Source organism: Schistocerca gregaria, unplaced genomic scaffold, assembly GCF_023897955.1.
Source record: "Schistocerca gregaria isolate iqSchGreg1 unplaced genomic scaffold, iqSchGreg1.2 ptg000256l, whole genome shotgun sequence".
NCBI classification, from domain to species: domain Eukaryota; kingdom Metazoa; phylum Arthropoda; class Insecta; order Orthoptera; family Acrididae; genus Schistocerca; species Schistocerca gregaria.
This window is the reverse complement of record NW_026061762.1, coordinates 6,901,004-6,924,608: the sequence shown is the minus strand read 5'-3', so window position 1 is coordinate 6,924,608 and position 23,605 is coordinate 6,901,004. Positions and strand designations below refer to the sequence as shown.

Genomic DNA, 23,605 nt, shown 5'->3' with positions numbered 1-23,605 from the left:
AATAATTGGTACAGTGATTTTATTTTTAGTTATAGCAACTGCATTTATAGGATATGTCTTACCCTGAGGCCAAATATCTTTTTGAGGTGCAACAGTAATTACTAATTTATTATCAGCAATCCCATACTTAGGAACAGATTTAGTCCAATGAGTATGAGGAGGATTCGCTGTTGATAATGCAACATTAAATCGATTCTTCACATTCCATTTTGTATTACCATTTATTATTGCTGCTATAGCAGCAATTCATTTATTTTTTCTTCACCAAACAGGATCTAATAATCCTCTTGGACTAAATGGAGATATTGAAAAAATTCCATTCCATCCATACTTTACCTTTAAGGATTCTATTACATTTGTAATAATAACATCATTATTAATTATACTATGTTTAATTAATCCTTACCTATTAGGAGATCCAGATAACTTTGTACCTGCCAACCCATTAGTAACACCAGTTCACATTCAACCAGAGTGATATTTCCTATTTGCATATGCAATTCTACGATCTATCCCTAATAAGTTAGGAGGTGTTATTGCATTATTTTTATCAATTAGAATCTTAATAATTTTACCATTTTATAATAAAACACCATTCCGAGGCATTCAATTTTACCCTATTAATCAAATTTTATTCTGAATTATAGTAGTTGTTGTATGCTTACTAACGTGAATTGGTAAACGACCTGTTGAAGAACCTTATATTATAACAGGTCAAATCTTAACAATTATTTACTTCACATATTTCTTAATTAATGTTCATGTCGCAAACGCATGAGATAAATTAATTAAGGAATAAAGTTAATTAGCTTAGGAAAAGCATATGTTTTGAAAACATAAAATTAGAAGTTTAACTCTTCTATTAACTTTTCTCAAAAAATTTCACTAAACAAATGAGATAAATAAAATCTTTAAACCAACAAAGAAAATAAAAAAATTCAAAGATAAAGGTAAAAAACTTTTTCAAGCTAAGTACATTAATTTATCATAACGAAACCGTGGTAATGTTCCACGAACCCAAATAAAACCAAAAGATATAATAGCAAGCTTAATAAAAAATATAAAAGAATAAAAATCACCGCCTAAAAAAATTAAAGCCAATAACATTCTTATGAAAACAATTCTAGTATATTCAGCTAAAAAAATTAAAGTAAAACCACCCGCACCATACTCAATATTAAATCCTGAAACTAACTCAGATTCCCCTTCAGCAAAATCAAAAGGAGTACGATTAGTTTCAGCTAAGCAAGAAGCAAAACAAGCTAAAGCTAAAGGAAAAGAAATAATAATAAATCAACAATAAAGCTGATAGTTTATAAAATCAAATATATTAAAACTACCAATTAAAATAATTAAAGACAATAAAATTAAAGCTAAACTAACTTCATAAGAAATTGTTTGAGCAACAGAACGAAGAGAACCTAATAATGAATAATTTGAATTAGAAGATCAACCAGCAATTATAACAGTATAAACACCTAATCTAGTACAACATAAAAAAAATAAAAATCCATAAGAAAAAGAACACATATAAGTTAAATAAGGAAAAATTACTCAAACGGCTAAAGAAATCATTAAATTAAAAACAGGGGAAAAATAATAAAGTAGGTAATTAGATATAATAGGAATTGGCTGCTCCTTACAAATTAACTTAATAGCATCTCTAAATGGCTGAGGAATTCCAACAAAACCTACCTTATTTGGACCCTTTCGAATCTGAATATAACCCAAAACCTTACGCTCTAATAAAGTTAAAAAGGCAACACTAATTAAAACACAAATAACCAATAAAAGAAAATTCAAAATAAATATAAATAAATCATAAAGTATCAATACTATTTGTAGAAAAAATCTACATAAATGAATTCTAAATTCAACACATTAATCTGTCAAAATAGTAAATAAATTAATATTAATCAATATAACAAAAAATATTTTAACCATATGGTCCTTTCGTACTAATACGGATTAACAATCTTAGGATAGAAACCGACCTGGCTCACGCCGGTCTGAACTCAGATCATGTAAGAATTTAAAGGTCGAACAGACCTAATCATTGGGCTCCTGCACCCAAAATTTTTCTTAATCCAACATCGAGGTCGCAATCTGCTTTGTCGATATGAGCTCTCAAAAACAATTACGCTGTTATCCCTAAGGTAACTTAATCTTATGATCATAAATTATGGATCAAAATAACAAACATAAATAAATGATATAATAATGAAGAGTTTATTTATTCTTCATGTCACCCCAACAAAACATCATCATTAAATATAGAAAGACAAACAAAAAACTATATAAAAGTAAAATGTCAAGCTCTATAGGGTCTTCTCGTCCTAAAGAAGAATTTAAGCCTTTTGACTCAAAAGTTAAATTCAAAAATTTATTAAGAGACAGTTGATTTCTCGTCAAGCCATTCATTCCAGCCACTAATTAAGAGACTAATGATTATGCTACCTTTGCACGGTCAAAATACCGCGGCTCTTTAAAAATACGCTCAGTGAGCAGGCCAGACCTCAAAATATAAACAAGAGGACATGTTTTTGATAAACAGGCGGAAATCAATTTTGCCTAGTTCCTTATAATAAGTTCACAAGGTAAAAATTTCATACAAATAAATATACTAATTCTATCATTATTACAAAAATTTTAAAATTAAATTAATAATCTTAATAAAAAACCTAAAATATTTATAAAATCAAAATAAAAAATAATGAACTAAAACGTAATCTTAAAGATAGCTGGTTTAAAGCTTACTATTATATTTCTATAAAATAAATTATAGGTTATTAACTTCAAAGCTTATCCCTTAAAGAATAAATAAGTTAATATTTTTACTTAAAAAATTAAATAAAAACAAATAACTTTAAAAAATTAAATTTTTTCTTAAGAAACTAGATATCTTGGGAAACGATTAACATCTCATTTCTATAAATAATTTAATAATAATTATGATACATTAACTATAAATTATTTATAAATCAACCCAAATCGAGACAAGTAAAATAAATACTAAAATTTTGATAAACCCTGATACAAAAGGTACAATAAATAAAATCTACTTAAAAAAATTTAAAATAATATTTCATAAAACACTTACATTACCAATAAACTATAATTTAAAAAATCAATTCTATAAAATATACTAAGACAAAAATACAATAAAATTATTTATATTAAATAATTAAATAAACAAAAAATAAATATAATAAAATAAATAATCAAGATATCCTGATTTGCACAGAAAAATTTTCAGTGTAAATGAAACACTTTACTAATAAGTTATATCTTGAAACTCTTCCTAGATACACTTTCCAGTACATCTACTATGTTACGACTTATCTCATCTAAATTGAAGCTACTTAAAAATAAAATAGAATAATCAATAATGAGAGCGACGGGCGATGTGTACACATCTCAGAGCCAATATCAGTTAAATTAAATAAATTAAATTACTATCAAATCCACCTTCATTAACAGTATTTCACTATCAAATCCGTTATAAACAAAAATCTATTGTAACCCACCTCCTCTTAACTATAAGCTGCACCTTGACCTGAAATATTTTATAATTATAAATCTTGAGAATTATAACTCTAAAAAGATTCTCTGATAACGGAGATATACAAACAAATAAATTAAGTAGAGTAAATCGTGTATTATCAATCATGGGGTAGGTTCCTCTGAATGGAATGAGATACCGCCAAATTCTTTGGGTTTAAAGACCTTAACTAATAGTACCCTGGTAAATATAATTAACATTTAAAATAATAGGGTATCTAATCCTAGTTTATTATTTAAATTTCACAGATTCATAAAAAGGGCCACAAATAAATTTTAACATTTCACCTTACAAATTTATATTTCAACCCTAATAATATAAACAACTGTTTTAACCAATAATATTCACTTGTATCAATCGTATAACCGCGGCTGCTGGCACGAATTATGCCGATACTAAATCAATTGCTAAATCCAAAATCACTTGATAATTAAATCAAATTACTGCAAAAAGAACATTTAGTTTAACAAAACTTACATATAATACAAAGAAAAAGTGAATAAACAAGCAAGAATAAAACGTTTAAAAATAAAAAATAAGAAAATTTTAAATTTATTAAACCAGGAAAAAATAAAAGATTCAAATATTTAAAGAAAAAAAAAGAAAAAACCACAAACATTAACAAAAAAAAAAAAGAAACGCCCCTATGTATGACCACAACAACTTCTCTATTATATATAATTAAAGATTAATATGGAACATGTATAGCAATAAATGTATCATATTCTTTCTTATTTAATCTTTCTTTTCACTAATAAATAAAGAAAGATTAAATAATATAATAAATATATTGTATACAATTATGTAATTTAATATAATATGTTATTAATATGAATTCTTTTTTTTATATTAAGTTAACTTTCATATATATTAGTTAAATAATCTAATTATAGATAATTTATATAATTATATTATTATAATTAATATAATTATTTATATTAAATATAATATTTTATATTAAAATAATAATTTTATTTATTATATCCAATTATAATAATATTAAATATTAAGTTACATATTATTATATATATTATATTATAATAACCTATTTTAAGCTAAAAACATAAGTAGCTATAATCCTAGGTAAATAAGTTCATTAGAATAATCAATTGATAATGGTAAGATGAACTTATAATAATTTAATTTCAATTAAATGTAATATATTAATATAAATTATTTATTATATATATATATAAAAAAAATAAAATGAGCAGGATAAATTAATCTTAATTAAACAAAATAATACATAAAAGAATTTCAAAAAAAAACTTTCGATTTATATATTAAATAAATGAAGTGCCTGATTAAAGGGTTACCTTGATAGGGTAAATAAAGTAAATAAAATTACCTTCATTAAAATTACATAAGATAGAATTAAACTACCTCCTTTAGTATCAAAAACTAACGTGCATCATACACCTTAATGTAAAAAGGTAAGCTAAACAAGCTAATGGGTTCATACCCCATTTATAGAGGTATCAATCCTCTCCTTTTTAATGACCAACAACTCTACAAAACTTCTCTTCCTATCAACATTAATGATAGGAACGATCCTGTCCATTTCATCAAATTCCTGATTTGGGGTTTGAATAGGACTTGAGATCAACTTACTTTCATTTATTCCGCTCCTAACAAGAAATAAAAATATAATAATAAACGAATCATCAAGTAAATATTTTATTGTCCAAGCAATAGCATCGACAATATTATTATTTTCAATTTTGCTGATTCAAATAAAATATCCTATGGGATGAGAAACAGAATTTATCCCATCAATAATAATTAGATCTAGACTATTATTAAAGATTGGAGCTGCACCTTTCCATTTCTGATTTCCAGAAGTTATAGGAGCATCAAGATGAAATAATTGTTTAACATTAATAACATGACAAAAAATCGCCCCAATAATGGTCTTATCTTATTGTATTCAATTAAGAACTTTTATTTGAACAATTATTATCTTAAGAATTATTATTGGGGCAATAGGAGGTTTAAATCAAACATCCTTACGACAACTTTTAGCATATTCATCAATCAGACATCTAGGTTGAATAATTAGATCATTAACAGTCAGAGAAAACATCTGAGAACTATACTTCATTATTTACTCACTATTAAGATTAATTATAGTTTTATTATTTAAGCAAATAAATTTATTTTTCATAAATCAAATTTATTCAGCCAGAAATATAAAAACCGAAATTAAATTCATAATATTCTTATCTTTATTATCTTTAGGTGGACTACCACCATTCCTTGGATTCTTACCAAAATGAATTGTAATACAATCATTAATAGAAAATAATATAACAACTATCATAACTATTATAGTTGTATTAACTACAATTACACTCTACTACTATATACGTATTAGATTCTCAGCTCTAATTATATCATACACAGAAAATTCGTGATCTATAAAGATAAAGTCCCAAAAATCAAGAATCATTCTTCCTATAACAGTAATAATTTCAACAATAGGATTGATTTCAACATCAACCTTAATTTCATTATACTAAGGACTTAAGTTAATCAAACTAATAACCTTCAAAGTTATAATTAAAAGAATAATCTTTTAGGCCTTAGTAAAATTTTACACCTCTAGAATTGCAGTCTAGAATCATAATTGAATATAAGACCTAAATATGATAAGAGAGAAAACATCTCATAAGTAGATTTACAGTCTACCACCTAAAATTCAGCCATCTTACCGCAAAAATGATTATTCTCAACAAACCATAAGGACATTGGTACTTTATACTTCATATTTGGAGCATGAGCAGGAATAGTAGGAACATCAATAAGAATACTTATTCGTGCTGAACTTGGCCAACCCGGATCTCTAATTGGGGATGACCAGATTTATAATGTTATTATTACAGCTCACGCATTCGTAATAATTTTCTTTATAGTAATACCTATTATAATTGGTGGATTTGGTAATTGACTTGTTCCACTAATAATTGGTGCACCAGATATAGCATTTCCACGAATAAATAATATAAGTTTTTGATTACTACCACCTTCACTAACCCTTCTTCTTACATCTTCTATAGTAGATAATGGTGCTGGTACAGGATGAACAGTTTACCCTCCTCTAGCAGGAGCTATTGCACACGGGGGTGCATCTGTAGATCTAGCTATTTTTTCATTACACTTAGCAGGTGTATCATCTATTCTTGGTGCAGTGAATTTCATTACAACAGCAATTAATATGCGATCAGAAAGTATAACTTTAGATCAAACACCTTTATTTGTATGATCTGTAGCTATTACAGCATTACTTCTCCTTCTTTCACTTCCAGTTTTAGCAGGAGCTATTACTATATTATTAACAGATCGAAATTTAAATACATCATTCTTTGACCCTGCAGGAGGGGGTGACCCAATTCTATATCAACATCTATTTTGATTCTTTGGACACCCAGAAGTTTATATTTTAATTCTACCGGGGTTCGGAATTATTTCACATATTGTATGTCAAGAAAGAGGAAAAATTGAATCATTTGGAACATTAGGTATAATTTATGCTATACTATCAATTGGACTAATAGGATTTATTGTATGAGCACATCATATATTCACAGTAGGAATGGATGTTGACACACGAGCATATTTTACATCAGCAACAATAATTATTGCTGTACCTACAGGAATTAAGGTATTTAGATGATTAGCTACATTATATGGAACTAAATTCAAGTTCAATCCACCATTATTATGAGCTCTAGGATTTATTTTCCTATTTACAATTGGTGGATTAACAGGATTAGCATTAGCAAATTCATCACTTGATATTGTATTACATGATACATATTATGTAGTAGCCCACTTTCATTATGTATTATCTATAGGAGCAGTATTTGCAATTATAGGAGGTGTCATTCAATGATACCCACTATTTACAGGATTAACTATAAATAATACATGATTAAAAATCCAATTTACAATTATATTCATTGGAGTAAATTTAACATTCTTTCCTCAACACTTCCTAGGATTAGCAGGAATACCTCGACGATACTCAGACTACCCAGACGCATATACATCATGAAACGTAGTATCAAGAATTGGATCTACAATTTCTATTGTAGGAATCATTATATTCATTGTAATTATATGAGAAAGAATGATTACAAACCGAGCAATTATATTTAGAGCTAACATAAGAAGATCAACAGAATGACTACAAAATAACCCTCCTGCAGAACATAGTTACTCAGAATTACCATTAATCTCTAGATTCTAATATGGCAGATTAGTGCAGTAGATTTAAGCTCTACAAATAAAGGTTTGACCTTTTATTAGAAAATATTTATTAATGGCAACATGATCAAATTTATCTCTTCAAGATGGAGCTTCACCATTAATGGAGCAATTATCATTCTTTCATGATCATACTATGGTCGTATTATTATTAATTACAGTAATTGTAGGTTATGCCCTAAGTTATATATTATTTATTGCCTATACTAACCGTAATATACTTCATGGACATTTAATTGAAACAATCTGAACAGCTTTACCAGCAATTACATTAATTTTTATTGCCCTTCCATCATTACGACTATTATATTTACTTGATGATTCAGTAGATGCAATAATTACAATTAAAACCATTGGACGACAATGATACTGAAGATATGAATATTCAGACTTCATAGACGTAGAATTTGACACTTATATAACACCAGAACAAGACCTAGAAAATGATGGATTTCGACTACTAGATGTAGATAACCGAACAATCCTACCAATAAATACAGAAGTACGAGTATTAACAAGAGCATCAGATGTTCTACACTCATGAGCAGTTCCTGCATTAGGGGTTAAAATTGATGCAACGCCAGGTCGGTTAAATCAAGGAACATTCACAATAAATCGACCTGGATTATTCTTTGGACAATGCTCAGAAATCTGTGGAGCAAACCACAGATTCATACCAATTGTAATTGAAAGAACTTCAGTAAATTTATTTATTAAGTGATTATCTAAGATAATTTAAGGAGTTAGTTAAAATAAATAACATTAGAGTGTCAATCTAAAGTAACTAAAAAAAATTAGTACACCTTGAAATTCATCAGATGACTGAAAGTAAGTAATGGTCTCTTAAACCAAATAATAGTAAATTAACGACTACTTCTGATGGGGAAATTATATCCAAATCCCTCAAATATCCCCTCGTATATGATTCTCACTATTCATTATATTTTCAGCTACATTAATCTTGTTTAATCAAATAAACTTCTTCTCATTTAAACCTAACCTTATTAAAAGAGCAGAAAAAGGAACAATTGAAATAAAAAACTTAAATTGAAAATGATAACAAATCTATTCTCAACATTTGACCCATCAACTAACATCTTTAATTTATCATTAAATTGAACTAGAACATTTCTAGGACTATTATTAATCCCATCACTATTTTGACTTACACCATCACGAATTAACATTATCTGAAATAAACTAAATTTAACCTTACATAATGAATTTAAAACACTTCTTGGACCAAAATCATTTAATGGAACAACATTCATTTTCATCTCAATTTTTATTATAATATTATTTAACAATTTCATAGGATTATTCCCTTATATTTTTACTAGAACAAGACATTTAGCATTAACATTTGCAATTGCCCTACCTATATGGCTAAGATTTATATTATTTGGATGAATTAACCATACTAATCATATATTTACACACCTTGTACCACAAGGTACACCGCCTGCATTAATATCATTTATAGTACTAATTGAAACAATTAGTAATGTTATTCGACCAGGTACATTAGCAGTACGGTTGGCAGCAAATATAATTGCAGGACACTTATTATTAACCTTATTAGGAAACACAGGACCATCTATAGCAATAAACTTAATCTCATTACTAATTATTGGACAAATACTCCTATTAATTCTAGAATCAGCAGTAGCAATAATTCAAGCCTATGTTTTCTCAATTCTAAGAACTCTATATTCTAGAGAAGTATATTAAACCTATGTTAACAACTCACTCAAACCACCCATTCCACTTAGTAGACTATAGACCTTGACCATTAACAGGAGCAATTGGAGCAATAGTCCTAGTATCAGGACTAGCAAAATGATTTCACCTATTTAATATTAACTTATTCATAATCGGATTTGGAATTACCCTATTAACCATAATTCAATGATGACGAGATGTAGTACGAGAAGGAACATATCAAGGATTACATACAGGATTTGTATCAATTGGATTACGATGAGGAATAATTTTATTTATTGCATCAGAGGTATTAGTTTTCGTTTCTTTTTTTTGAGCATTCTTTAGAAGAAGATTAGCACCAACAATTGAACTAGGAATACTATGACCTCCAATAGGAATTCAACCCTTTAACCCTATACAAATTCCATTACTTAATACAGCTATTCTTTTAGCATTAGGAGTAACAGTAACATGAGCACATCATAGTTTAATGGAATCTAATCATACTCAAGCTCTACAAGGATTATTCTTCACAGTGTTATTAGGACTATACTTTACAATACTTCAAGCATATGAATATTGAGAAGCACCTTTTACCATTGCAGATGCAGTTTATGGATCAACATTCTTTGTTGCAACAGGATTCCATGGTTTACACGTAATTATTGGAACAATCTTTTTATCAACATGTCTACTTCGACACTCAATAAATCAATTTTCACCAAGACATCACTTTGGATTTGAAGCAGCAGCATGATACTGACACTTCGTAGACGTAGTATGATTATTCTTATATATCTCTATTTATTGATGAGGTAGATAATTGTTTTTCTAGTATAAATAGTACATTTGACTTCCAATCAGAAAGCTTGATATAAATCAAGAAAAACAATTCTAATTCTATCAACAAGAGTTTTCATTAGATTTATTATTCCAATAATTGTTATAATCCTGGCAACAACACTATCAAAAAAATTAATTAATGATCGAGAAAAAAGATCACCATTTGAATGTGGGTTTGATCCAAAAAGATCAGCACGAATACCATTCTCACTACGATTCTTCCTAATCGCAGTAATCTTTTTAATTTTTGATGTAGAAATTGCACTAATTCTACCAATTGTAATTATTTTTAAAACTTCAGACATTATAATCTGAACAGTATCAACAATATTTTTTATTCTAGTTCTATTAGGCGGACTATACCATGAATGAAACCAAGGAGCATTACAATGAGCAGAATAAAGGGTTGTAGTTAAACATAACATTTGGGTTGCATTCAAAAAGTATTGATATTATCAATCAACCTTAAATAGAATAAGAAGCGAAATATTGCAGTCAGTTTCGACCTGGAAGATTGGTATGTACTACCCTTATTCTTATTAATTGAAGCCAAAAAGAGGCGTATTACTGTTAATAATATAATTGAACTATGATAGTTCCAATTAAGGAAATGTAAAGCCAATATGAAAGCTGCTAACTTTTTATATTAGCGGTTAAACTCCGTTAACATTTCTAAAATTTATATAGTTTAAATAAAACATTACATTTTCACTGTAAAAATAATATATCTATATTTATAAATACCTAAAAGTAAAAATACTTCCTTAACATCTTCAGTGTCACGCTCTAATTATAAGCTATTTAAGTAAACGAAAAACAATATTACCAAAATAAATATTCAAAAAATAAAAGTTAAAAGATAAATCTTGAAATTAGAATCATATCAACCTTGAATATAACCAATTAAATAAATAAATAATCTATATAAACCTTGACCACCAAGTAATTCACCTCAACCATAATCAAATGACTTAGATGAATAATAACCTATTTTTAAAGGAATATATCTAATAAACTTAGTTGAAAGAAAAGGTATAAATCATATAGAACCAGCAAATCTAACAAAAGAAAGTATACTTAAAGAAAATAAATTATGAGAAAAATCAAAATTAGAAATAAGATAACCTAAATAAGCACCTAAAATAACAACTGTAATAGTTAAAAACTTTAAATAATAAGGTAAAGCAATCACATGAGGAATAGGAAAAATTAATCAAGATAAAAGACTACCACCAAAAACAGCAACAAACAATAGACCAATTATTCCAAATGAAATATAATAACCCTTATCATCAAAAGAAAATCTAGAATAAAAATTATTATCACCAGATATTGAATAATAAAACAAACGAAAAGAATAAGTAGCAGTTAAACCAGTAGAAAAAAAATAAAGAAAAAAAATTAAACAATTAATTCATCTTAAACAAACCATCTCAAGAATTAAATCCTTTGAATAAAATCCCGCTAAAAAAGGTATTCCACACAAAGATAAACTAGAAACATTAAAACAAACTGAAGTTAAAGGTATGAAATTAACAATTGATCCTATAAAACGAATATCCTGAGAATCCTTCAAATTATGAATTATTGAACCTGCACATATAAATAATAATGCCTTAAATAAAGCATGAGCCAATAAATGAAAAAATGCAAGCTTTGGATAACCTATAGCCAAAATTCTCATTATTAAACCAAGTTGTCTTAAAGTAGAAAGAGCAATAATCTTCTTTAAATCAAACTCAAAATTAGCGCCCAATCCAGCCATAAATACAGTTATACAACCAATTAAAAGTAAAAATCAACCACAATTATAAGTATCCAATATTGGTCTAAAACGAATTAATAAATAAACACCAGCAGTAACAAGAGTAGAAGAATGGACTAAAGCAGAAACAGGAGTAGGAGCTGCTATAGCAGCAGGAAGTCATGAAGAGAAAGGAATCTGAGCTCTCTTAGTTATAGCTGCTAAAACAATTAATATAGTAATTAGCTTTATTTCAAAAGAACTAGAAATAAAATCATAATAATAAATATAATTTCAACCACCAAAATTTAATATTCATGCAATAGAAATTAAAATAGCAACATCACCAATACGATTAGAAAGTGCAGTTAATATACCAGCACTATAAAATTTTACATTTTGATAATAAATAACTAAACAATAAGAAACTAAACCTAAACCATCTCAACCTAATAAAATTCTAATTAAATTAGGACTAATAATTAAAAAACCTATAGAAAGAATAAATATTAAAACAATAATAATAAAACGATTTATATTCTTTTCACCAGATATATAATCCTCTCTATAATAAATAACCAAAGAAGAAATATATATAACAAAAGATATAAAAATAAGAGATATTCAATCCAAAATTAAAGTTATAACAACTATAGAACCATTTAAATTGAAAAGCTCTCACTCAACAAAAACTCTATAATCAATTATTAAATAATAAATACCTAAAATAAAAATTATAGTTCTCGAAATAAACAAAGAAAAAAAACTCAAAGAACAAATAGAAAATAAATTCACGGCCTAAGATGAAAAACTTCATATCATTGATTCCACAAAACAATATTTTTAATTAAAATACTTAAGCAAACTAAACAAAGAAATACTCACCCTTTAAACAGAGAATATTTAAAGGCAATCAATGTAAGAGTAAAAGATGATATTCACGAAAATAACCAAGAGAACAAGTATAAACACCAGAATAATAATTCCCATGCTGAGAATAAGAATATATATACAAAGTATAAACAGCTCTAAAAAAAGATAAAAAAAATCAAAGCAAAGAATCTAAAAGAAGATCAAGATATAATTCTATTTAATAATCTAATTTCACCTACCAAATTTAAAGAAGGAGGAGCAGCCATATTTGATGATCTTAAAAGAAATCATCATAAAGCCATTCTTGGCATCAAATTAATTATACCCTTGTTAATTAATAATCTTCGTCTACCTAAACGTTCATAAATAATATTAGATAAACAAAATAAACCAGAAGAACATAAACCATGACCAACCATTAGAGAAAGAGAACCTACACAACCTCATCAATTCATAGTCATCAATCCACCAATAACCATTCTTATATGAGCAACAGAAGAATATGCAATTAAAGACTTTAAATCAACCTGACGAAAACAAATAAATCTTACAATTACACCTCCAGATAAACCTAAAGATAATCAAAAATAATTAAACTTTAAACCCAAATAAGAAATAACCTTTATAACACGAAAAATACCATAACCACCTAACTTTAATAAAACACCAGCAAGAATTATTCTACCTGAAATAGGGGCCTCTACATGAGCCTTAGGAAGTCATAAATGAACCAAAAACATAGGTATTTTAACTAAAAAAGCCAAAATTATAAATACATAAAACATAAAATAATAAGAACCAAAATCAACCAATAAAGGAAAATATAAAGTATTAGAAAAATCATAAACCTTAAATAAAACTAATAATAAAGGTAATCTAGCAACCAAAGTATAAAAAATTAAATAAACACCAGCCTGCAAACGCTCAGGTTGATAACCCCAACCCAAAATTAAAAGTAAAGTAGGAACTAATCTAGCCTCAAAAAAAATATAAAAAGAAAGAAGACTTAATCTAGCAAATGAACAATAAAGCATAATTATTAAAATCAAAACCATAAAAACAAAAAAATTAGAATGATATGAACTTAAATAAACTGAACCTCTAGCAGTGATTATTAAAGAACAAATCCAAAAACTAAGTAAAATTAAACTAAAAGAAAAATAATCAATACCAAAATAATATCTAATTATATTCAAATCAGCATATGAATAAACACAAATTATAAAAACAAAACTCGACAGAAACATTAAAGAATGAACCAACCATCAACAATTATTTAATAAACAAAGAGGGATCAAAAAAATAGTTATAAATAAATACTTTAACATAAAGATAAACCAAAAGAATTAAAAAAATCATTACCATGAGAACGAATTATTGAAACTAAAATAGAAAGACCTAAAGCACCCTCACAAACAGAAAAAACTAAAAAAATAACAGGAAAAAAATAATCATAATCAAACTCAATAAGAAAAACAATAACTAACATAAATAAAGAAAGAACAATATATTCTAATCTCAAAAGAACCATTAATAAATGTTTACGTTTAGAAGAAAAAACATAAACACCAGCAAAATAAATCAATAAAGAAGTAAAAATAGAGAATATAAACATTAGTTTTAATAGTTTAAAAAAAACGCCGGTCTTGTAAACCGGAAATAAGTCCAGCCCCCACTTTTAAAACTTCAGAGGTGGAAAAGCTTCCATCATCGGTCCCCAAAACCGATATTTTAAATAAACTAACCCCTGAAATGTTCAAAATAATAATTATATCATTATCAAATGTAATAAATATTAATTTTATTAAATTAAGACACCCAATATCAATAATGCTTTTTATTATCCTTCAAACCTTCCTAGTTGGATTAATAACAGGAACAATAATAGAAAGATATTGATTATCATATATTTTATTTTTAACATTTCTTGGTGGTATACTAGTATTATTTATTTACATTACAAGAATTGCATCAAACGAAATATTTCAGCCTAAATCAATTACTATAATTATTACATTAATAATATGGGTATTTATCATATCAATATTAATTATTCTAGATATATCTATATTTATAGACTTTTTCAAAAACACCGAAACTATAAATATTGATAATTCAATCAATTATCAAGAAATAACAATATCTTTAGAAAAATTATATAATAGACCAACATTCATTATTACAATAATAATAATAATTTATTTATTTTTAGCACTACTAGCAGTTGTTAAAATCACAAATATTAATCAGGGACCTATTCGTAAAATAAGATAATTACTAATGAATAAACCCTTACGATTAAGACATCCTTTAATTAAAATTATTAATAACTCTTTAATTGACTTACCTGCCCCAACAAATATTTCATTTTGATGAAATTTTGGATCCCTATTAGGGTTATGTTTGGTAATTCAAATCGTAACTGGACTATTTTTAGCTATACATTATACATCAAATATTGAAATAGCATTCAGTAGTGTAGTACACATCTGCCGAGACGTAAATAATGGTTGAATTATCCGAACCTTACATGCAAATGGAGCATCTATATTTTTTATTTGTATTTACTTACATGTAGGACGGGGAATTTACTATGGATCTTATATATATATACATACCTGAATAATTGGTACAGTGATTTTATTTTTAGTTATAGCAACTGCATTTATAGGATATGTCTTACCCTGAGGCCAAATATCTTTTTGAGGTGCAACAGTAATTACTAATTTATTATCAGCAATCCCATACTTAGGAACAGATTTAGTCCAATGAGTATGAGGAGGATTCGCTGTTGATAATGCAACATTAAATCGATTCTTCACATTCCATTTTGTATTACCATTTATTATTGCTGCTATAGCAGCAATTCATTTATTTTTTCTTCACCAAACAGGATCTAATAATCCTCTTGGACTAAATGGAGATATTGAAAAAATTCCATTCCATCCATACTTTACCTTTAAGGATTCTATTACATTTGTAATAATAACATCATTATTAATTATACTATGTTTAATTAATCCTTACCTATTAGGAGATCCAGATAACTTTGTACCTGCCAACCCATTAGTAACACCAGTTCACATTCAACCAGAGTGATATTTCCTATTTGCATATGCAATTCTACGATCTATCCCTAATAAGTTAGGAGGTGTTATTGCATTATTTTTATCAATTAGAATCTTAATAATTTTACCATTTTATAATAAAACACCATTCCGAGGCATTCAATTTTACCCTATTAATCAAATTTTATTCTGAATTATAGTAGTTGTTGTATGCTTACTAACGTGAATTGGTAAACGACCTGTTGAAGAACCTTATATTATAACAGGTCAAATCTTAACAATTATTTACTTCACATATTTCTTAATTAATGTTCATGTCGCAAACGCATGAGATAAATTAATTAAGGAATAAAGTTAATTAGCTTAGGAAAAGCATATGTTTTGAAAACATAAAATTAGAAGTTTAACTCTTCTATTAACTTTTCTCAAAAAATTTCACTAAACAAATGAGATAAATAAAATCTTTAAACCAACAAAGAAAATAAAAAAATTCAAAGATAAAGGTAAAAAACTTTTTCAAGCTAAGTACATTAATTTATCATAACGAAACCGTGGTAATGTTCCACGAACCCAAATAAAACCAAAAGATATAATAGCAAGCTTAATAAAAAATATAAAAGAATAAAAATCACCGCCTAAAAAAATTAAAGCCAATAACATTCTTATGAAAACAATTCTAGTATATTCAGCTAAAAAAATTAAAGTAAAACCACCCGCACCATACTCAATATTAAATCCTGAAACTAACTCAGATTCCCCTTCAGCTAAATCAAAAGGAGTACGATTAGTTTCAGCTAAGCAAGAAGCAAAACAAGCTAAAGCTAAAGGAAAAGAAATAATAATAAATCAACAATAAAGCTGATAGTTTATAAAATCAAATATATTAAAACTACCAATTAAAATAATTAAAGACAATAAAATTAAAGCTAAACTAACTTCATAAGAAATTGTTTGAGCAACAGAACGAAGAGAACCTAATAATGAATAATTTGAATTAGAAGATCAACCAGCAATTATAACAGTATAAACACCTAATCTAGTACAACATAAAAAAAATAAAAATCCATAAGAAAAAGAACACATATAAGTTAAATAAGGAAAAATTACTCAAACGGCTAAAGAAATCATTAAATTAAAAACAGGGGAAAAATAATAAAGTAGGTAATTAGATATAATAGGAATTGGCTGCTCCTTACAAATTAACTTAATAGCATCTCTAAATGGCTGAGGAATTCCAACAAAACCTACCTTATTTGGACCCTTTCGAATCTGAATATAACCCAAAACCTTACGCTCTAATAAAGTTAAAAAGGCAACACTAATTAAAACACAAATAACCAATAAAAGAAAATTCAAAATAAATATAAATAAATCATAAAGTATCAATACTATTTGTAGAAAAAATCTACATAAATGAATTCTAAATTCAACACATTAATCTGTCAAAATAGTAAATAAATTAATATTAATCAATATAACAAAAAATATTTTAACCATATGGTCCTTTCGTACTAATACGGATTAACAATCTTAGGATAGAAACCGACCTGGCTCACGCCGGTCTGAACTCAGATCATGTAAGAATTTAAAGGTCGAACAGACCTAATCATTGGGCTCCTGCACCCAAAATTTTTCTTAATCCAACATCGAGGTCGCAATCTGCTTTGTCGATATGAGCTCTCAAAAACAATTACGCTGTTATCCCTAAGGTAACTTAATCTTATGATCATAAATTATGGATCAAAATAACAAACATAAATAAATGATATAATAATGAAGAGTTTATTTATTCTTCATGTCACCCCAACAAAACATCATCATTAAATATAGAAAGACAAACAAAAAACTATATAAAAGTAAAATGTCAAGCTCTATAGGGTCTTCTCGTCCTAAAGAAGAATTTAAGCCTTTTGACTCAAAAGTTAAATTCAAAAATTTATTAAGAGACAGTTGATTTCTCGTCAAGCCATTCATTCCAGCCACTAATTAAGAGACTAATGATTATGCTACCTTTGCACGGTCAAAATACCGCGGCTCTTTAAAAATACGCTCAGTGAGCAGGCCAGACCTCAAAATATAAACAAGAGGACATGTTTTTGATAAACAGGCGGAAATCAATTTTGCCTAGTTCCTTATAATAAGTTCACAAGGTAAAAATTTCATACAAATAAATATACTAATTCTATCATTATTACAAAAATTTTAAAATTAAATTAATAATCTTAATAAAAAACCTAAAATATTTATAAAATCAAAATAAAAAATAATGAACTAAAACGTAATCTTAAAGATAGCTGGTTTAAAGCTTACTATTATATTTCTATAAAATAAATTATAGGTTATTAACTTCAAAGCTTATCCCTTAAAGAATAAATAAGTTAATATTTTTACTTAAAAAATTAAATAAAAACAAATAACTTTAAAAAATTAAATTTTTTCTTAAGAAACTAGATATCTTGGGAAACGATTAACATCTCATTTCTATAAATAATTTAATAATAATTATGATACATTAACTATAAATTATTTATAAATCAACCCAAATCGAGACAAGTAAAATAAATACTAAAATTTTGATAAACCCTGATACAAAAGGTACAATAAATAAAATCTACTTAAAAAAATTTAAAATAATATTTCATAAAACACTTACATTACCAATAAACTATAATTTAAAAAATCAATTCTATAAAATATACTAAGAAAAAATACAATAAAATTATTTATATTAAATAATTAAATAAACAAAAAATAAATATAATAAAATAAATAATCAAGATATCCTGATTTGCACAGAAAAATTTTCAGTGTAAATGAAACACTTTACTAATAAGTTATATCTTGAAACTCTTCCTAGATACACTTTCCAGTACATCTACTATGTTACGACTTATCTCATCTAAATTGAAGCTACTTAAAAATAAAATAGAATAATCAATAATGAGAGCGACAGGCGATGTGTACACATCTCAGAGCCAATATCAGTTAAATTAAATAAATTAAATTACTATCAAATCCACCTTCATTAACAGTATTTCACTATCAAATCCGTTATAAACAAAAATCTATTGTAACCCACCTCCTCTTCACTATAAGCTGCACCTTGACCTGAAATATTTTATAATTATAAATCTTGAGAATTATAACTCTAAAAAGATTCTCTGATAACGGAGATATACAAACAAATAAATTAAGTAGAGTAAATCGTGTATTATCAATCATGGGGTAGGTTCCTCTGAATGGAATGAGATACCGCCAAATTCTTTGGGTTTAAAGACCTTAACTAATAGTACCCTGGTAAATATAATTAACATTTAAAATAATAGGGTATCTAATCCTAGTTTATTATTTAAATTTCACAGATTCATAAAAAGGGCCACAAATAAATTTTAACATTTCACCTTACAAATTTATATTTCAACCCTAATAATATAAACAACTGTTTTAACCAATAATATTCACTTGTATCAATCGTATAACCGCGGCTGCTGGCACGAATTATGCCGATACTAAATCAATTGCTAAATCCAAAATCACTTGATAATTAAATCAAATTACTGCAAAAAGAACATTTAGTTTAACAAAACTTACATATAATACAAAGAAAAAGTGAATAAACAAGCAAGAATAAAACTTTTAAAAATAAAAAATAAGAAAATTTTAAATTTATTAAACCAGGAAAAAATAAAAGATTCAAATATTTAAAAAAAAAAAGAAAAAAACCACAAACATTAACAAAAAAAAAAAAAAGAAACGCCCCTATGTATGACCACAACAACTTCTCTATTATATATAATTAAAGACACTAAAAGCACCATAGTAGAGCACAGAAGAAGCTTCTAAGTTGAAGCAATAGCCAGTAAGAAGTAGTACAATTCAAGTTTTAGTTGTCGATTATTCACTTTTTAGCCGGCTTTGGTGGCTTGGACATCACCTAGGAATTTAAGATTTTGCGTGAAAGGAGGACTTGCAGCCGCGTTGCAAGGGAGAATGTGAAAAGTGTTCATATGTAGTAAAAACCTGAGAAATCCGTCCGTTTTCGTCATTTGTTATCGAATCGACTTAAAGCCAGATCGTCACATTGGCCGCTCTTATCTCTGAAACGGTTACATTTATCGTCTGCAAAGCTATGTCGCGTGCTGCGGTATGCGGAAACACTAAAAGCACCATAGTAGAACACAGAAGAAGCTTCTATGTTGAAGTAATAGCCAGTAAGAAGTAGTACAATTGAAGTTTTAGTTGTCGATTATTCACTTTTTAGCCTGCTTTGGTGGCTTGGACATGACCTAGGACCTTAAGATTTTGCATGAAAGGAGGACTAGCAGCCGCGTTGCATGGGAGAAAGTGAAAAGTGTTCATATGTAGTAAAAACCTGAGAAATCCGTCCGTTTTCGTCATTTGTTATCGAATCGACTTAAAGCCAGTTCGTCACATTGGCCGCTCTTCTCTCTGAAACGGTTACATTTATCGTCTGCAAAGCTATGTCGCGTGCTGCGGTATGCGGAAACACTAAAAGCACCATAGTAGAACACAGAAGAAGCTTCTATGTTGAAGTAATAGCCAGTAAGAAGTAGTACAATTGAAGTTTTAGTTGTCGATTATTCACTTTTTAGCCTGCTTTGGTGGCTTGGACATGACCTAGGACCATAAGATTTTGCATGAAAGGAGGACTAACAGCCGCGTTGCACGGGAGAATGTGAAAAGTGTTCATATGTAGTAAAAACCTGATAAATCCGTCCGTATTCGTCATTTGTTATCGCATCGACTAAAAGCCAGATCGTCACATTGGCCGTTCTTCTCTCTGAAACGGTTACATTTATCGTCTGCAAAGCTATGTCGCGTGCTGCAGTATACCGAAACACTAAAAGCACCATAGTAGAACACAGAAGAAGCTTCTAATTTGAAGTAATAGCCAGTAAGAAGTAGTACAATTCAAGTTTTACTTGTCGATTATTCACTCTTTAGCCGGCTTTGGTGGATTGGACATGACCTAGGACTTTAAGATGTTGCATGAAAGGAGGACTAGCAGCCGCGTTGCATGGGAGAATGTGAAAAGTGTTCATATGTAGTAAAAACCTGATAAATCAGTCCGTTTTCGTCATTTGTTATCGAATCGACTTAAAGCCAGATCGTCACATTGGCCGCTTTTCTCTCTGAGACGGTTACATTTATCGTCTGCAAAGCTATGTCGCGTGCTGCAGTATACCGAAACACTAAAAGCACCATAGTAGAACACAGAAGAAGCTTCTAATTTGAAGTAATAGCTAGTAAGAAGTAGTACAAATCAAGTTTTAGTTGTCGATTATTCACTTTTTAGCCGGCTTTGGTGGCTTGGACATTAGGTGGAACCTTAATATTTTGCATGAAAGGAGGAGTAGCAGCCGCGTTGCACGGGAGAATGTGAAAAGTGTTCATATGTAGTAAAAACCTGAGAAATCCGTCCGCTTTCGTCATTTGTTATCGAATCGCCTTAAAGACAGATCGTCACATTGGCCGCTTTTCTCTCTGAGACGGTTACATTTATCGTCTGCAAAGCTATGTCACGTGCTGCGGTATGCGGAGACACTAAAAGCACCATAGTAGAACACAGAAGAAGCTTCTACGTTGAAGCAATAGCCAGTAAGAAGTAGTACAATTCAAGTTTTAGTTGTCGATTATTCACTTTTTAGCCGGCTTTGGTGGCTTGGGCATGACCTAGGACCTTAAGATTTTGCATGAAAGGAGGACTAGCAGCCGCGTTGCACGGAAGAATGTGAAAAGTGTTCATATGTAGTAAAAACCTGATAAATCCGTCCGTTCTCGTCATTCGTTATCGAATCGACTTAAAGCCAGATCGTCACATTGGCCGTTCTTCTCTCTGAAACGGTTACATTTATCGTCTGCAAAGCTATGTCGCGTGCTGCAGTATACCGAAACACTAAAAGCACCATAGTAGAACACAGAAGAAGCTTCTAATTTGAAGTAATAGCCAGTAAGAAGTAGTACAATTCAAGTTTTAGTTTTCGATTATTCACTTTTTAGCCGGCTTTGGTGGCTTGGACATGACCTAGGACCTTAACATTTTGCATGAAAGGAGGACTAGCAGCCGCGTTGCATGGGAGAATGTGAAAAGTGTTCATACGTAGTAAAAACCTGAGAAATCCGTCCGCTTTCGTCACATGTTATCGAATCGACTTAAAGTCAGATCGTCACATTGGCCGCTTTTCACTCTGAGACGGTTACATTTATCGTATGCAAAGCTATGTCGCGTGCTGCGGTATGCGGAGACACTAAAAGCACCATAGTAGAACACAGAAGAAGCTTCTACGTTGAAGCAATAGCCAGTAAGAAGTAGTACAATTCAAGTTTTAGTTGTCGATTATTCACTTTTTAGCCGGCTTTGGTGGCTTGGGCATGACCTAGGACCTTAAGATTTTGCATGAAAGGAGGACTAGCAGCCGCGTTGCACGGAAGAATGTGAAAAGTGTTCATATGTAGTAAAAACCTGATAAATCCGTCCGTTTTCGTCATTCGTTATCGAATCGACTTAAAGCCAGATCGTCACATTGGCCGTTCTTCTCTCTGAAACGGTTACATTTATCGTCTGCAAAGCTATGTAGCGTGCTGCAGTATACCGAAACACTAAAAGCACCATAGTAGAACATAGAAAAAGCTTCTAATTTGAAGTAATAGCCAGTAAGAAGTAGTACAATTCAAGTTTTAGTTTTCGATTATTCACTTTTTAGCCGGCTTTGGTGGCTTGGACATGACCTAGGACCTTAAGATGTTGCATGAAAGGAGGACTAGCAGCCGCGTTGCATGGGAGAATGTGAAAAGTGTTCATATGTAGTAAAAACCTGAGAAATCCGTCCGTTTTCGTCATTTGTTATCGAATCGTCTTAAAGCCAGATCGTCACATTGGCCGTTCTTCTCTCTGAGACGGTTACATTTATCGTCTGCAAAGCTATGTCGCGTGCTGCGGTATGCGGAGACACTAAAAGCACCATAGTAGAGCACAGAAGAAGCTTCTAAGTTGAAGCAATAGCCAGTAAGAAGTAGTACAATTCAAGTTTTAGTTGTCGATTATTCACTTTTTAGCCGGCTTTGGTGGCTTGGACATCACCTAGGACCTTAAGATTTTGCGTGAAAGGAGGACTTGCAGCCGCGTTGCAAGGGAGAATGTGAAAAGTGTTCATATGTAGTAAAAACCTGAGAAATCCGTCCGTTTTCGTCATTTGTTATCGAATCGACTTAAAGCCAGATCGTCACATTGGCCGCTCTTCTCTCTGAAACGGTTACATTTATCGTCTGCAAAGCTATGTCGCGTGCTGCGGTATGCGGAAACACTAAAAGCACCATAGTAGAACACAGAAGAAGCTTCTATGTTGAAGTAATAGCCAGTAAGAAGTAGTACAATTGAAGTTTTAGTTGTCGATTATTCACTTTTTAGCCTGCTTTGGTGGCTTGGACATGACCTAGGACCTTAAGATGTTGCATGAAAGGAGGACTATCAGCCGCGTTGCATGGGAGAAAGTGAAAAGTGTTCATATGTAGTAAAAACCTGAG

The 23,605-nt window shown here is 29.0% G+C and overlaps 1 long non-coding RNA gene across 1 annotated transcript; it reads right to left on the bottom strand.

The window, feature by feature from the left end:
* Window positions 1-1,898: 1,898 nt before the first annotated feature.
* On the bottom strand, window positions 1,899-19,732 carry LOC126305118 (uncharacterized). The gene is made up of 2 exons (XR_007553313.1): window positions 17,908-19,732; window positions 1,899-2,293 (listed from the first exon to the last, which is right to left on the bottom strand). It is a non-coding gene; the product is annotated as an uncharacterized LOC126305118 (long non-coding RNA).
* Between the last annotated feature and the right edge of the window lie 3,873 nt (window positions 19,733-23,605).